Below are 6,000 nucleotides of genomic sequence, written 5' to 3'. Positions count from 1 at the left end.
TGCATGCTTGTTATTTAATTATTATTAAATTTAAAAATGTAATCAACCCATCTTTGAGTAGGTGTTTCACTCACATGATTTTAATTTCAAAAGACGCAAAGGCGGACAGGGGTAAAATTCTCCCTGTCACTCCTATTTTATAACCAAACTGTCGTCTTCCACTGTGGCAACTGCTATGGGTTTCTGCTGTATCGAATATGTATAAGTGAAAACAAACTTTTTATTGAGTATTAGCACATGCAAACACAGCAAAGTGCATATGTCTCAAGAGCACAACTTACCGAATAATGTTTATAGTTTTAATTCCTTAAAAAATAGAAAAAAAAAAACCCAAAACACCCCCAACCTATCACCTAGAGAGAAAACTATTGATACCGTGTCCTTTCTCCCCCTTCTTTTCTCTGTGTGTATACATACTTAAACACTGGTGCCACACTGTGTAAATTTTGCAGGCTACTCTTCATATTAATATTATATCATGGACACTTTCTCGTGTCATTAAAAAGTCCTCAAAATTTTCTTCTTTCAATGTTTGCCTAAAATTTCTTTTTTTTTTTTTTTTTTTTTTTTTGCTTTTTAGGGCTGCACCTGCAGCATATGGAAGTTCCCAGGCTCAGGGTCGAATTGGAGCTGTAGCCACTGGCCTATATGCCACAGCCACAGCAATGCGGGATCCAAGCTGCATCTGTGACCTACACCACAGCTCAGGGCAACGCTGGATCCTTAATCCACTGAGCGAGGCCAGGGATCGAACCTGCATCCTCATGAATACTAGTGGAATTTGTTTCCCCTGAGCTACAACGGGTGCTCCCTTGCTTAATATTTCAGAAAACAGACCCAACTACTGCAGGACATTAGGTTAAATTTTGCATCCATTATAAACACAACAGTAGTGACCATTCTTGAATGAACAGGCATCGCTGAGCGCAGCCTTTGAGAGGAATTCCTAGCAGGGGAATTACTGAATCATAGTATGAACTGAGGATTAGAACTCAGGATAGGTGTTCCCGTCGTGGCTCAGTGGTTAACGAATCTAAGAACCATGAGGTTGCAGGTTCGATCCCTGGCCTTGCTCAGTGGGTTAAGGATCCAGCATTGCCATGAGCTGCGGTGTAGGTCGCAGACGCGGCTCGGATCTGGTATTGCTGTGGCTGTGGTGTAGGCCAGCAGCTACAGCTCCGATTGGACCCCTAGCCTGGGAACCTCCATATACCCCGGGAGCAGCCCTAAGAAAGGTAAAAAGACCAAAAAAAAAAAAGAACTCAGGATAAAAAGGTAGGGAGGGGGTCAAGCCTGGCTCCCAGAGCTGCTGTGTTGGGTGGGGATGTTCTGTAAGGCTCTGGCCTAGTGCTGGACACAGACAAAGGGTTCCAGGAGTGTGAGCTAAGGGCTCCCACAGAGGGGACGGGTCCCCCCACACACACCTGTTGCAGGCCCCGCCCTGTAGGGGAGCCCCCCACCCCCAACAGCCGCAAAGGAGCCAGCGTCTCAGTCTTGTCTGAGCTTTATTATTTTAAATACTGGCGTCTTGCCAAGTGGTGGGCTGGTGCGTGTTTAACAGCTGGATCTGGGGGTGGGGGTGTTGAGGGGCGTAGGTTCTGATTGGCAGCATTTGCCAGTTTCTGGTGTAAGACCCCCCCACTGTGGCCGATTTCAAACCACCAACACGTCACCGTCACCAGAGAGCAGCAGCGCTGGGAGGAGCTGCACTAAGCTCACCAGCGGGTCCGAGTCTTTCTGGTCTTTCTTCTCGCCGGTCCCTTCCTCTCCCTCTTCTCGACCCCTCCCCGCTCTGCCCCCGGTGAGGCCATCCCAGGCGACGGAGGTTCTGCGGGAGGGGAACATTGCTGAAGAGCGAGAAAGAGCAGCCTCTCCCACGTCTGAAAAGGACAGACGGCGGCGGCGGAGGTGAGGGTTGGAGCCCCACCCTGGCGCAGTGGGTTAAGGATCCGGCCTTGCCGCAGCCGTGGTCTTGGTCACAGCTGCAGCTCAGGTTCGATCCCTGCCCGGGAACTTCCATAGCCTGGCGGTGCAGCCATTAAAAAAAGGGGGGTGAGAGTTCCTATCGTGGCGCAGTGGTTAACGAATCCAACTAGGAACCATGAGGTTGCGGGTTCGGTCCCTGCCCTTGCTCAGTGGGTTAAGGATCCAACGTTGCTGTGAGCTGTGGTGTAGGTTGCAGACGCGGCTCGGATCCTGCGTTGCTATGCCTCTGGCATAGGCTGGTGGCTACAGCTCCGATTAGACCCCTAGCCTGGGAACCCCCATATGCCCCGGGAGCGGCCCAAGAAATGCCAAAAAAAAAAAAAAAAAAAAAAAGGAGGGGGAGGAATTAAAAAAATACATCTCAGCTACTCCATATGAGCGTAGTTGTGCTTTTAGGATCCTTTCATCTATGGATTAAAAAGAAAAACGACTACAAAGCTTTTCACTGTGGGTATTTCTCAGTCACAGCAGCTTCAACATCCATTTGCAAACGTTCATACTCGTGTGTGGGAGACACATTGTGTGTCGTCTTTGCAGACAGCTCGGGCTGCCACGTGGCTTCCAGATGCCTTGCTTTAGCTGAAGGGCCCGCACATTGGGAACCACTGGCCCAGATCATCTCAGAGTTTCCCCAGGCCCTGGGGGCTTATGACTCTAACACGGGCCACAGGAGTGGTGCAATTTGCTCAGGATCCCACAGTGCATGAGCAGTGGAGTCTAACTCTCTCTTCTCCAGCCCCGGCTCCCCTGGCTCTGCTGGCCTGGCTGATAGCACTGCGCCCCCTTAGCTGCCCGGGAGATGAGAGCCCTAAGGTTGCCTCGGGTGCGGGGTGAGGGGGATGGCAGAATGCTGACAGCCCGCAATGACACGGAACATACTTCAGATGCCGGGTGTGTGGTTTAGGAGCGGCTGGAATTACACCCTCAGGGCCGAGCCAGCCTTGTCTGAGTCTGAGCCTGAACCGACTGAGTCTGGACCCTGCCGAGGCAAGGACTGCGTGGGGGGTCTCGGCGCAGGGCCACGGAGCTGAGCGAAGAGGCAGCCAGGGCAGGAGGCAGATTCCTAGCTGGAAATCAGGCACAGGGATCTTTTGCCTTTCCAGACACTTGTGGCCATTTGATCGTTCAGTCGCCCATCCTTCCTTCATTCATTCTGGGAGGCAGTCCGTCAGCCGCTCAGCACAGAGGCCCAGGATGAACCGCGCACAGAGGGAGGCAGATGCAGAGTATGCGCAGAAGGCTCCTTCGGGCCAGAGGAACTGGCCAGCCTTTTGCCTGGGGAAGGAGAGACTGCGGGATGTTTTCCAGAGGAGAAAACAGCCCTCTTCTGTGAGGGGTTCTCAAAGGACGAGGAGGAGGCCACAGGCAGGCGAGGTGGGCTCTTTCAGAGGGAAAGATGGGCCTTCCTCTTTGTTAAGGTCTTAGGAGACCAGATCAAGGGGCTGGAAGAATGCATGGGACTGCCTTTGGATCCAAAGCTGGCAAAGCAGGTTTGCTCCCTTCAGTGAGCAAAGGTTCAGAGCCAGGAAGGACCTGGAAAGTAGGTCTGAAGAGAGCTGTGTCCTGAGGGGAAAACCGGGTGCGAGAGGGGACGGGGGGAAAGGCCGTCCTGTGGCCCCTGCCAGCCCCTGCCAGCCGTGTTCAGGGTCTGGGCTGACTCCTGGGCTGAAGGGGAGCCACTGAAGGTGCTTGTAACAGAGGAGACATGGCTCCAGCTGCTGAGGAGAGAGGGAAGCGCAGGGGGAGGTGGCAGCCCAGCCAGGAGCACCGCCGGGCGAGAACTGACCCTGGCCTGATCTAGGACCCAGACAGAGGAGCAAGAGAAGAGAACGGATGGGAGACACATTTCTGAGAACGACCAGGTCTTGGTGTGTGGCGGTGCTCAGAGCGGGAGAGAAAGGAGCGGGGGGGGGGGGGGGGGGCAGTGTGAGACGTGGGACAAAGTCGAGGCCCTCCTGGAGGTGGATCCTGGAGGCCCCCTTGAGGCCCTGGTCCAGAGTGCAGGGGAGCGATGGCCCGATGCTCCCCCAGAGCGGGAGCCCCGGTTCCCATGGCATCGCAGGCTCAGCCTCCCACCTGCTCTCTTAGCCTCAGCCTCTTCCCCCTCCAGCCTGTCCGCTGTCACACTGATCTAAACGAGAGATCTGACCGAGGCCCTCCCCTGCTCAAAACTTTTCAAAGGCTTCCTCTTGTCCCTAGGAAGAGCTTACCTCCTTAACCTGGCAAATGAAGTCATCTCCAATCTGACTCCACCTCCCTTCTTTTGTCTCAGTTCCTACACCACTAGTCATGGTGAACAATACTCATAACAACAAAAACAACAACAGCTACAAGAGCTAACACGCAGTATTGATCTGTGCCAGGCAGTGTCCTATGAACCTTATTAGCTCATGTAATTTTTAGTGGAAAAACACTGAAAGTCTCACTTCCCAGAAGGGACAGTGTCTGCTTGCCTTTGCACCTTTGCACCTGCAGTTTTCTTGTCCTGGTATCCAGCTGTCCCTCCAGTTAGCCGATTCATATTTATCCTTCCATCAACTTGTGCCAAGAACTATACTAAATGCCAGGGATGCAAATATGAGTGAGACATGGTACTGCCTTCAGTGCATAGAATCTAGTGCAGGAGACAGACACATGGAGAGTCAGTAAGGGAAGTGCAGTGATGAGATGAGATGCGGGCACAGGGAATGAGCCCCATGCAGCCTGGGCCTGCCACGCCGCTGGAGCCTTCTGCTTTGCCAAGCTGGCAGGGCTCCCTTTTCTGTGCCCCTGCAGTCCCTTTTCTGCCTGCATCACCCGCTGACCACCCTGATGGGCAGTGTCAGTGTGGCTGCCCTTTCCTGGGCGCAGTGAAGGCGGAGGACAGTCTGAGTCATCACGGAGCCAGCAGCTGGGGCAGCCTGGACACTGGTCCTTCGGATCTGCTGAATGGAAGTGCTCGAGGAGTGAAGAGTCATGCAGGTCCTAGATTCTTCCCCAGGGCTCTCTCCAGAGTCGGCCTGCCCTCACTTCCCTTCCCTTCAGCCCAGAGGGCACCGCAGCCCAGAGGTCAGGCTCTGTGGGTGAGGCTGGGGCTGCTGCTTTCATCCTTAGTTGGGGAGCAGCCTGCTTAGAAAAGGCCACACCAGGATTTCCCTTTGTGGCTCGGTGGTTAACGATACCGACTAGGATCATGAGGATGTGGGTTGGACCCCTGGCCTCGCTCCGTGGCTTAAGGATCCTGCGTTGCCGTGAGCTGTGGTGTAGGTTGCAGTCGCAGCTCGGATCTGGCATTGCCGGGGCTGTGGTGTAGGCCGGCAGCGACAGCTCCGATTCAACCCTTAGCCTGGGAACTTCCATATGCCCCAGGAGTGGCCCTTAAAAAAAAGGCAAAAAAAAAAAAAAAAAAAAAAAGAAAGAAAGAAAGAAAAAGGACAAGGAAAAAGAAAAGCCCACACCAGAATGGCCTGCAACTGCCTGCCCCAGGCTTCCGAGGAAGGAGCCGCCTGGCGGGAAGCTCTGGTCTTGGAGGTAAGAGGGCGGAGGCCTGCAGCTGCCCTTGGGTGGCAGGGGTGGGGAGGGAGAGTCTCTGAGAGTTCCTGAGCCCCTTCTGCAGCCTCTGGGCTGTGGGTTCTGTGGCTGCTGTGATGGAAGGCTTTAGGAGGAAATGACTGTGGAGCAGTCTCAAACGAGGGGTGTTTGAGGAATAGTCTAGGAGGCCTAATGGTGCCAGCTTAGCCTGGTCCCTTGGACCCTCATTGGCTTAACACAGTTCTGTCTCTCCAGAGCTCAGGAGGGGCAGTCATGGGCCCTCCTAGAGTGGCTGCGAATCGTGGGACAGGACCTGCAATGACTTTCTCCCAGGCGGAATGGTTTGGAAGCTCTGGCCCCCACCCTCTGTTTCTTGCCTCGAAGCCCATCTTGGCTCATGGCGCCTTTGCAGAGGTGGGGCTGGGGGCAGGGAGCCGGGGGCCTGATGCTAACAGCTTCGGACAGGGTGGGAATTTCCACTCCTATCTAGGGAGCCATCAACGC

The sequence above is a fragment of the Sus scrofa genome, chromosome 6, assembly GCF_054392235.1.
Source record: "Sus scrofa isolate SSC_HxYL_T2T_F1_AM1 chromosome 6, Sscrofa_HxYL_maternal_Yorkshire_Landrace_v2.0, whole genome shotgun sequence".
Classification (NCBI taxonomy): domain Eukaryota; kingdom Metazoa; phylum Chordata; class Mammalia; order Artiodactyla; family Suidae; genus Sus; species Sus scrofa.
The sequence above is the reverse complement of the archived record's forward strand: the minus strand, read 5'-3'. Positions refer to the sequence as shown.